The sequence below is a fragment of the Sphaeramia orbicularis genome, chromosome 17 (assembly GCF_902148855.1).
Source record: "Sphaeramia orbicularis chromosome 17, fSphaOr1.1, whole genome shotgun sequence".
Taxonomy (NCBI): domain Eukaryota; kingdom Metazoa; phylum Chordata; class Actinopteri; order Kurtiformes; family Apogonidae; genus Sphaeramia; species Sphaeramia orbicularis.
Genome location: NC_043973.1, coordinates 55,067,155 through 55,079,312, shown reverse-complemented (window position 1 = coordinate 55,079,312; position 12,158 = coordinate 55,067,155).

Genomic DNA, 12,158 nt, shown 5'->3' with positions numbered 1-12,158 from the left:
ATACAGGCGTACACAGTTTTGTTCATCTGGATTTTTTTTTGTGCGTACAGACTTTTCTGGATTTCAGCGTATGCCAGGTTTACGTATGAAATCCACACAAGTCTTTATACATGAGGACCCAAGACCTTCTCTTCCAATCCACCACTGTGTAAATGTTAATAATAATAGTCATAATATTCATTCATTTTCTGAACCTGCTTTATCCTCACTAGGGTCACGGGGGTCGCTTGGAGCCTATCTCAGCTACATAGGGGCGAAGGCGGGGTTCACCCTGGACAAGTCGCCAGTTCATCGCAGGGCTGAACATATAGAGACAAACAATCACTCTCACATTCACACCTGTGGACAATTTAGATTAACCAATTAACCTATTAGTGCATGTGTTTGGATGGTGGGAGGAAGCCGGAGTACCCGGAGAGAACCCACGCAGACACGGGGAGAACATGCAAACTCCACACAGAAAGGTCCCACCCCCCGTTGACTGGTGTTGGAATCGAACCCAGGACCTTCTTGCTGTGAGGCACGAGTGCTAAATTAGCAATAATAATAATAATAATAATAATGGATTAGATTTCTATAGCGCTTTTTTGGTCACTCAAAGTGCTCTCCATTATTCATTCACTCTCGCATTCTCCCTCTGGTGGTGTTAAACTCCATGTGTATCCACACTCTGGTGGTGTTAAACTCCATGTGTATCCACACTCTGGTGGTGTTAAACTCCATGTGTATCCACACTCTGGTGGTGTTAAACTCCATGTGTATCCACAGCTGTTCTGGGGCAGACTGACAGAAGCGTGGCTGACGATCTGCGCCTACGGCCCCTCCCACCACCAAACATTCATACACCAGTGTGAGTGACACTGGAGACAAAGAGGGTGAAGTGTTTTGTCCAAGGACACAGCAGACTGACTAGACCAGAGCTGGATTTGAACCGCCAACCCTTCAGTTATTGGACTACCCGCTCTACCACCTGAACCATGGCACCACTAAATCCACACAAATGTTGGATGTAGAACTGAATGTGTTGATGAAACATCTGATGGTTTGTTGAAGGTCATCCAGTTGTGTTCGGTCCAAAGGTCAAAGGTCAACGTTTGCACTAACTGATCAGTCGTGAAAGGAAAATGGACCAATGATGTGACAGAAGATGTTGAGACCGTCTGTGAGGAGCCCCTAAACCTGCATGAACATCAGGGAACTGTGTCGAAGTTCAACAGTCACATGACCAGCAGCTGCCTGTCTACAGGCATGGGGAGTGGGGGTGGGGTCATGTGACCTCCGGTGGGTTCAGGTTCCCATCAGATAATAAACCACTGAGGGTTTGTGGGATCAAACCAAAACCACCTGGTTCTGCTGCTGCTTCGCTCCCATCCACGAACCGTTGAACAGTTTTTGTACGAGGCTTTTTCATCGTGTTCACGTTCCACAGTGACTCCAGTGAGTCTGAGACCTGAACAAAAACCTGCACAGGCCAGCAGGGCCACGGGAAAACCTGCAGAGGTCAGCAGGGCCACGGGAAAACCTGCAGAGGTCAGCAGGGACACGGAAAGACCTGCAGAGGCCAGCAGGGAAACAGACGCTTTAAGTAGGACCCAGATCTGCTCTGTCATTAGACTGGACTGGACTGGACTAGATTATATTAGACTAGACTGGACTAGACTAGATTAGACTGGACTAGACTAGATTCGATTATATTAGACTAGTTCAAGACTAGTCTAGTTTAAGACTAGATTATATTAGATTAGACCGGACTAGACCAGACTAGATTATATTAGACTGGACTAGACTAGATTATATTAGACTAGACTAGATAATACTGAATTAGATTAGATAAAACTGGACTAGACTAGACCAGACTAGATTATATTAGTCTGGACTGGACTGGACTAGACTAAATTATATTAGACTAGACTAGATAATACTAGATCACATTAGATAAGACTGGACTAGACTAGACCAGACTAGATTATATTAGTCTGGACTAGACTGGACTAGATAATATTAGACTAGATTATATTAGACTGGACTAGACTAGATTAGACTGGACTAGACAAGATTAGACTGGACTAGATTAGATTATACTAGACTAGATAATGAGACTAGACTAGACTCGACAAATACTAGATTAGACTAGACTAGATTAGACTAGACTAGATTGTATTAGACTGGACTAGACTACATTAGACTAGATAATATTAGACTAGACTAGATTAGACTAGACTGGAGTAGACTAGACTAGATTAGACTAGACCAGATTGTATTAGACTGGACTAGACTACATTAGACTAGATAATATTAGACTAGATTAGACTAGACTGGATTAGACTAGATAAAACTAGACTGGACCAGACTAGATTATATTAGACTGGACTAGACTAGATTGGATTAGACTAGGATAGACTAGATTATATTAGACTGAACTAGACTATATTATGTTAGACTGGATTTGACTAGATCATATTAGACTGGACTAGACTACATTAGATTATATTAGACTAGTTTAACACTAGATTAGATTAGATTAGACTAGACCAGGCTAGATTATATTCGACTAGACTAGATGTATTTGATTACATTAGACTAGACTGGATCAGACTAGATTATATTAGATTTAACTAGACTGGATAATTTTAGACTACACTGGATTAGACTAGACTAGATTATGTTAGATTGGACTAGACTAGATTGGACTAGACTAGATTATATTAGATTGGACTAGACTAGACTAGATTATATTAGATTAGACTAGACTAGATTATACTGGATTAGACGAGACTAGATTATATTAGACTAGACCAGACTAGACTAGATTAAATTAGGCTAGACTAGACTAGATTATATTAGACTGGACCAGACTAGATTATATTAGACTGGACTAGACTAGATTAGACCAGACTATGTTAGATTAGACTAGACTAGATTAGACTAGACTAGATTAAACTAGATTACATAGGGTTAGACTAGATTAGAGTAGATTAGTGTAGACCAGACTAGATTATATTAGACCGGACTACATTAGACGAGATAAAATTGTATTAGACTAGATTAAACTAGACTCCATTAGATTAGACTAGACTAGATTAGACTAGACTGGATTAAACTAGATTACATTAGGGTTAGACTAGATTAGAGTAGATTAGTCTAGACCAGACTAGATTATATTAGACCGGACTAGATTACACTAGATAAAATTGTATTAGACTAGATTAAACTATACTAGACTCCATTAGATTAGACTAGACTAGATTATATTAGATTAAATTACAGTAGATTAAACTACATTGTATTAGAATAGAATAGAATAGAATAGAATAGAATAGAATAGAATATATTAGTTTAGACTGGATTATTTTAGACTAGACAAGATTATATTAGACTAGAAAATATTCGACTGGATTATGTTAGATTAGACTAAATTTTATTAGACTGCACTAGACTAGACTGGATTATATTAGACTAGATAATATCAATATATAAAATAATATAAAATAATATAATATAAAATAATATAATATAATATAATATAATGTCTTAAATAACATGAATCAGGAAAAGGATTCTATGATGACGTCGACTTCATAAACTAAAACCAACAGTTAAAATAGTTACTGTAGTTAAAACAGTTAAAGTAGTTAATGTAGTTAAAATAGTTAAAGTACTTAAAACAGTTAAAATAGTTAAAGTATTTAAAACTGTTAAAGTAGTTAATGTAGTTAAAACAGTTCAAATAGTGAATGTAGTTAAAAAAGTTAAAGTAGTTAAAATAGTTAAAGTAGTTAAAACAGTTTAAATAGTTAAAGTATTTAAAACAGTTAAAGTAGTTAATGTAGTTAAAACAGTGAAAGAAGTTAAAACAGTTCAAGTAGTTAATGTAGTTAAAACAGTTCAAGTAGTTAATGTAGTTAAAACAGTTAAAGTAGTTAAAACAGTTAAAATAGTTAAAGTAGTTAAAACAGTTTAAATAGTTGAAGCATTTAAAACAGTTAAAGTAGTTAAAACAGTTAAAGCAGTTAAAACAGTTAAAGTAGTTAATGTAGTTTAAAAATTTAAAGTAGTTAAAACAGTTAAAATCGTTAAAGTAGTTAAAACAGTTAAAGTAGTTAAAGTATTTAAACAGTTAAAGTAGTTAATGTAGTTAAAACAGTTAAAGTACTTAAAACAGTTAAGATAGTTAAAGTAGTTAAAACAGTTTAAATAGTTAAAGTATTTAAAACAGTTAAAGTAGTTAATGTAGTTAAAACAGTTAAAACAGTTAAAGTAGTTAATGTAGTTAAAACAGTTAAAGTAGTTAACGTAGTTAAAACAGTTAAAATAGTTAAAGTATTTAAAACAGTTAAAGTAGTTAATGTAGTTAAAACATTTAAAGTAGTTAAAACAGTTAAAATAGTTAAAGTAGTTAAAACAGTTATAGTAGTTAAAACAGTTAAAGTAGTTAACACAGTTAAAGAAGTTAAAACAGTTGAAATAGTTAAAGTGTTTAAAACAGTTAAAGTAGTTAATGTGGTTAAAACTGTTAAAGTAGTTAATGTAGTTAAAACAGTTAAAGTAGTTAAAACAGTTAAACTAATTAAAATAGTTAAAGTAGTTAAAACAGTTTAAATAGTTAAAGTATTTAAAACAGTTACAGTAGTTAATGTAGTTAAAAAAGTTAAAGTAGTTAATGTAGTTAAAACAGTTAAAACAGTTAAAATAGTTAAAATAGTTAAAGTATTTAAAACAGTTAAAATAGTTAAAGTATTTAAAACAGTTAAAGTAGTTAATGTAGTTAAAACATTTAAAGTAGTTAAAACATTTAATGTAGTTAAAACAGTTAAAATAGTTAAAGTAGTTAAAACAGTTATAGTAGTTAAAACAGTTTAAATAGTTAAAGTATTTAAAACAGTTAAAGTAGTTAATGTAGTTAAAACAGTTAAAGTAGTTAAAACAGTTAAAACAGTTATAGTAGTTAAAGTAGTTAAAACAGTTAAAGCAGTTAAAACAGATAAAGTAGTTAAAACAGTTAAAGTAGTTAAAACAGTTAAAGCAGTTAAAACAGATAAAGTAATTAAAGTAGTTAAAACAGTGAAAGCAGTTAAAACAGATAAAGTAGTTAAAACAGTTAAAGCAGTTAAAACAGATAAAGTAGTTAAAGTAGTTAAAACAGTTAAAGGAGTTAAAACAGATAAAACAGTTAAAGCAGTTAAAACAGTTAAAACAGTTAAAGCAGTTAAAACAGTTAAAACAGTTAAAGCAGTTAAAACAGATAAAGTAGTTAAAACAGTTAAAGCAGTTAAAACAGATAAAGTAGTTAAAGTAGTTAAAACAGTTAAAGCGGTTAAAACAGATGAAGTAGTTAAAACAGTTAAAGCAGTTAAAACAGATAAAGTAGTTAAAGTAGTTAAAACAGTTTAAATAGTTGAAGCATTTAAAACAGTTAAAGTAGTTAAAACAGTTAAAGCAGTTAAAACAGTTAAAGTAGTTAATGTAGTTTAAAAATTTAAAGTAGTTAAAACAGTTAAAATCGTTAAAGTAGTTAAAACAGTTAAAGTAGTTAAAGTATTTAAACAGTTAAAGTAGTTAATGTAGTTAAAACAGTTAAAGTACTTAAAACAGTTAAGATAGTTAAAGTAGTTAAAACAGTTTAAATAGTTAAAGTATTTAAAACAGTTAAAGTAGTTAATGTAGTTAAAACAGTTAAAACAGTTAAAGTAGTTAATGTAGTTAAAACAGTTAAAGTAGTTAAAACAGTTAAAACAGTTAAAACAGTTATAGTAGTTAAAGTAGTTAAAACAGTTAAAGCAGTTAAAACAGATAAAGTAGTTAAAACAGTTAAAGTAGTTAAAACAGTTAAAGCAGTTAAAACAGATAAAGTAATTAAAGTAGTTAAAACAGTGAAAGCAGTTAAAACAGATAAAGTAGTTAAAACAGTTAAAGCAGTTAAAACAGATAAAGTAGTTAAAGTAGTTAAAACAGTTAAAGGAGTTAAAACAGATAAAACAGTTAAAGCAGTTAAAACAGTTAAAACAGTTAAAGCAGTTAAAACAGTTAAAACAGTTAAAGCAGTTAAAACAGATAAAGTAGTTAAAACAGTTAAAGCAGTTAAAACAGATAAAGTAGTTAAAGTAGTTAAAACAGTTAAAGCAGTTAAAACAGATGAAGTAGTTAAAACAGTTAAAGCAGTTAAAACAGATAAAGTAGTTAAAGTAGTTAAAACAGTTTAAATAGTTGAAGCATTTAAAACAGTTAAAGTAGTTAAAACAGTTAAAGCAGTTAAAACAGTTAAAGTAGTTAATGTAGTTTAAAAATTTAAAGTAGTTAAAACAGTTAAAATCGTTAAAGTAGTTAAAACAGTTAAAGTAGTTAAAGTATTTAAACAGTTAAAGTAGTTAATGTAGTTAAAACAGTTAAAGTACTTAAAACAGTTAAGATAGTTAAAGTAGTTAAAACAGTTTAAATAGTTAAAGTATTTAAAACAGTTAAAGTAGTTAATGTAGTTAAAACAGTTAAAACAGTTAAAGTAGTTAATGTAGTTAAAACATTTAAAGTAGTTAAAACAGTTAAAATAGTTAAAGTAGTTAAAACAGTTATAGTAGTTAAAACAGTTAAAGTAGTTAACACAGTTAAAGAAGTTAAAACAGTTGAAATAGTTAAAGTGTTTAAAACAGTTAAAGTAGTTAATGTGGTTAAAACTGTTAAAGTAGTTAATGTAGTTAAAACAGTTAAAGTAGTTAAAACAGTTAAACTAATTAAAATAGTTAAAGTAGTTAAAACAGTTTAAATAGTTAAAGTATTTAAAACAGTTACAGTAGTTAATGTAGTTAAAAAAGTTAAAGTAGTTAATGTAGTTAAAACAGTTAAAACAGTTAAAATAGTTAAAATAGTTAAAGTATTTAAAACAGTTAAAATAGTTAAAGTATTTAAAACAGTTAAAGTAGTTAATGTAGTTAAAACATTTAAAGTAGTTAAAACATTTAATGTAGTTAAAACAGTTAAAATAGTTAAAGTAGTTAAAACAGTTATAGTAGTTAAAACAGTTTAAATAGTTAAAGTATTTAAAACAGTTAAAGTAGTTAATGTAGTTAAAACAGTTAAAGTAGTTAAAACAGTTAAAACAGTTAAAACAGTTATAGTAGTTAAAGTAGTTAAAACAGTTAAAGCAGTTAAAACAGATAAAGTAGTTAAAACAGTTAAAGTAGTTAAAACAGTTAAAGCAGTTAAAACAGATAAAGTAATTAAAGTAGTTAAAACAGTGAAAGCAGTTAAAACAGATAAAGTAGTTAAAACAGTTAAAGCAGTTAAAACAGATAAAGTAGTTAAAGTAGTTAAAACAGTTAAAGGAGTTAAAACAGATAAAACAGTTAAAGCAGTTAAAACAGTTAAAACAGTTAAAGCAGTTAAAACAGTTAAAACAGTTAAAGCAGTTAAAACAGATAAAGTAGTTAAAACAGTTAAAGCAGTTAAAACAGATAAAGTAGTTAAAGTAGTTAAAACAGTTAAAGCAGTTAAAACAGATGAAGTAGTTAAAACAGTTAAAGCAGTTAAAACAGATAAAGTAGTTAAAGTAGTTAAAACAGTTAAAGCAGTTAAAACAGATAAAACAGTTAAAGCAGTTAAAACAGATAAAGTAGTTAAAGTAGTTAAAACAGTTAAAGTAGTTAAAGTAGTTAAAACAGTTAAAGTAGTTAAAGTAGTTAAAACAGATAAAGTAGTTAAAACAGTTAAAGCAGTTAAAACAGATAAAGCAGTTAAAGTAGTTAAAACAGATAAAGTAGTTAAAACAGATAAAGTAGTTAAAGTAGTTAAAACAGTTAAAGTAGTTAAAGTAGTTAAAACAGTTAAAGTAGTTAATGTAGTTCAGATAGTTAATGTAGTACATGTAGTTCAACTAGTTGAAGTAGTTAACCCTTTCATGCACACTGGTCACTACAGTGGACAGCTGTTCAAAAGTGTTCCCTTGTCTATTCATGGATTTTGTTGTTTTAGTTCCATATCAGCCAACACACTGGACACTTATGCATCATCCCATACACTGTAATTCAGACCATTACTGTAACTTTGCTGTTCTAGATAAACCTGATCTGCAGTAAGATGTTTGAGCGTAAAAAAAACTGCTAATTGTTATTAGACTGTAATTAACAGGGATTTTTTGCATATTATCTCCATGCAGGTATGTTAAAATGTGAGAAAACATCAGATTAGCAGCATTAAAAATGTTTTTATTTCATAGTTTTCACACAGTATATCAGTAAATACATGTTTCTTTGGTTGTAAAACTAAATGCATGGTGTCCAGCTGAGTGGACATTTTTGTAACTCCATAAAAATAGGCTAACAAAAATCAATAGAATTGTTATTTTTATGCCTAAAGAGGGATAAAAACACTCAGGAAAAAAATCGTGATTAAGGTTCTCATAATTCATGCATGAAAGGGTTAAAGTAGTAATTGTAGTTCATCTAGTTAAAGTGGTTAAACTACTTGACCTGGTTAAAGTGGTTCCGTTGTTTCGAGGCTGACCCATCTGCGTAGTGGGCGTCGTCCTCGTCTCAGTGTCACAGGTTTTTGTACGAGGCTTTTTCACCGTGCTCTGGGTGGGCTCACAGTGATTCAAAGTCCACACAGAGCTGAACAAAAACCTGCCGCCGCTGCAGATGCTGGATTACCACGGTTACCGTGGTTACTGTGTCCAAAGTTCAGGGTTAGAGGTCACATGACTGTCGGGTCAGAAGAACCGGACCAGAACCCCCGTCCCGTGGGCTCAGTCCACCTTCAGCAGCTGTAGACCTTCACAGCGGCCTGTCCCCGTCGGTGTCCCCGTGGCGTCCCCGTTGGCGTCCCCATGGCATCCCCTGGTCTGTCTGTGTCCTAGCTGTTGGACTGTGTGCCTTTGACCTTTGAACCCTGGCCGTGGAGGCGTGTGCAGGGGTTTCAGAGGCGCTTCCCTCCGGTTTTAGCCTCAGTTTCAGCCTGGGAGGTTTTTGTACGAGGCTGAAACACTGTGACGCTCTGCAGTTTGGAAACGCCATCAAGCTCACCGTGAAGCCCAAAGGTAAGAAAACAGCTTTAATGTCCACCAGGGTTAGACCCAGTTTTAGACTCAGCTTTAGGCTTTAACATGAGGGTTGGATTGAAGGGATGAGTTTAGTCTAAACCGACTTAGGCCAGTTGGATCCAGACGGAGTCCAAGGTTTATGCCTGGACGGACTGAGCCGACGAAAAGGCAAGAAAATACCACAAACAGGGTGAGTGGAAGCCTCCAGAATACTAAAGAATAGAATAAAATATTATCAAATAGAATAAAATACTGTCAAATAGAATAAAATGAACAATGGATCAATAATGTAAAGTGCTTTGGGTGTCTAGAAAAGCGCTATATAAAATCCAATCCATTATTATTATTATTATTATTATTATTATTATTATTATTATTATTATTATTAATAAAATACTATCAAATAGAATAAAATACCACAAACAGGGTGAACGGAAGCCTCCAGAATATTAAAGAATAGAATAAAATATTATCAAATAGAATAAAATACTGTCAAATAGAAAAAAAATACCACAAACAGGGTGAGTGGAAGCCTCCAAAATACTAACGAATAGAATAAAATACTGTCAAATAGAATAAAATGAACAATGGATCAATAATGTAAAGTGCTTTGGGTGTCTAGAAAAGCGCTATATAAAATCCAATCCATTATTATTATTATTATTATTATTATTATTATTATTATTATTATTATTATTATTATTAATAATAAAATACTATCAAATAAAATAAAATACCACAAACAGGGTGAATATAAGCCTCCAAAATGCTATAAAATAGAATAAAATACTATTAAAAAAAAAAAAAAAAAACACAGACAGTGTCAGTGGAAGCCTCCAAAATACGATCAAATAGAATGAAATAGTGTAAAATCTACTAAAATCCCATAAACTGGGCTCAGATAAATGCGTACTGTCAGACAAACTTAAACATAGTAGAGTGACATTAGAAAACAGAACAAGAAGAAACACTACAATAAAACAGAACAATATCTAAACACAAGTTATAAATGCTGTCAGATGGAAACCTCATAAGTCCATTTTTGGTCTGTTTTTTTTTTGTCATAAGACGATTCTATTGGTCAGTTTTCACATCGTCCTGATGGTTTTAGAAAACTTTAACCAATGAAAGGTGTTGAAAACGTCTTTAACTCTTTTCATTTATTTGGAATATTCACCGTTTTTCCACTGTCGTTTTGGACATAAGAGGTTTCCACCCGACAGCGACGACATGTACAAAAATATGTCAAAAAGTAAATCCACTGTAAAAAATGTCCTGCTAGAAATCAGCCTAATATTCCTAAATCTGGTCTAATTATCGTAAATTAAACCCAAAAAAATCTGTCAATGGATAAAAAAACAGTCTATCAACTAATACAACATAATCAAAACAGTCTATTAACTAAAAAAAAAACCCCACAATGATATCAGTCTATTAACTAAAAAAACATAATAAAAACAGCCTATTAACTAAAAAATCATAATAAAAACACTATTAACTAAAAAAACATAATAAAAACACTATCAACTAAAAAACATAATAAAAACACTCTATCAACTAAAAAAAAATATAATAAAAACAGTCTCAACTAAAAAAAACGTAATAAAAACAGTCTATCAACTAAAAAAATATATAATAAAAACAGTCTCAACTAAAAAAACGTAATAAAAACAGTCTATCAACTAAAAAAAAACAATAAAAACAGTCTCAACAAAAAAAAAGCATAATAAAAACACTCTGTCAACTAAAAAACATAATAAAAACAGTCTATCAACTAAAAAAACATAAAAACAGTCTCAACAAAAAAAACATAATAAAAACAGTCTATCAGCTAAAAAAAAACGTAATAAAAACAGTCTGTCAACTAAAAAAACACAATAAAAACAGTCTCAACTAAAAAAAAAAAAAAACATAATAAAAACAGTCTATCAGCTAAAAAAACATAATAAAAACAGTCTCAACAAAAAAAACATAAAAACAGTCTATCAACTAAAAAAACGTAATAAAAACAGTCTCAACAAAAAAAACACAATAAAAACAGTCTCAACTAAAAAAAAAAAAAAACATAATAAAAACAGTCTATCAGCTAAAAAAACATAATAAAAACAGTCTCAACAAAAAAAACATAAAAACAGTCTATCAACTAAAAAAACATAATAAAAACAGTCTATCAACTAAAAAAACATAATAAAAACAGTCTCAACAAAAAAAAACATAATAAAAACAGTCTATCAGCTAAAAAAACATAATAAAAACAGTCTCAACAAAAAAAACATAAAAACAGTCTATCAACTAAAAAAACATAATAAAAACAGTCTATCAGCTAAAAAAACATAATAAAAACAGTCTCAACAAAAAAAACGTAATAAAAACAGTATCAACTAAAAAAAACAATAAAAACAGTCTCAACTAAAAAAAAAAAAAAAACATAATAAAAACACTCTATCAACTAAAAAACATAATGAAAACAGTCTCAACTAAAAAAAACAATAAAAACAGTCTATCAGCTAAAAAAACATAATAAAAACAGTCTCAACAAAAAAAACATAAAAACAGTCTATCAACTAAAAAAACATAATAAAAACAGTCTCAACAAAAAAAAAAAACATAATAAAAACAGTCTATCAGCTAAAAAAACGTAATAAAAACAGTCTATCAACTAAAAAAAACAATAAAAACAGTCTCAACTAAAAAAAAAAAACCATAATAAAAACACTCTATCAACTGAAAAAATAATAAAAACAGTCTCAACTAAAAAAAGCATAATAAAAACACTCTATCAACTAAAAAACATAATGAAAAGTCTATCAACTTAAAAAACATAATAAAAACAGTCTCAACAAAAAAACATAATAAAAACAGTCTATCAACTAAAAAAATAATGAAAATTGTCTCAACAAAAAAAAAACATAATAAAAACATTCTATCAACTAAAAAAATAATAAAAACAGTCTCAACAAAAAAAAAAGCATAATAAAAACACTCTATCAACTAAAAAACATAATGAAAACAGTCTATCAACTTAAAAAACATAATAAAAACAGTCTATCAACTTAAAAAACATAATGAAAACAGTCTATCAACTAATAAAACATAATAAAAATAGTCTCAACTAAAAAAATCATAATAA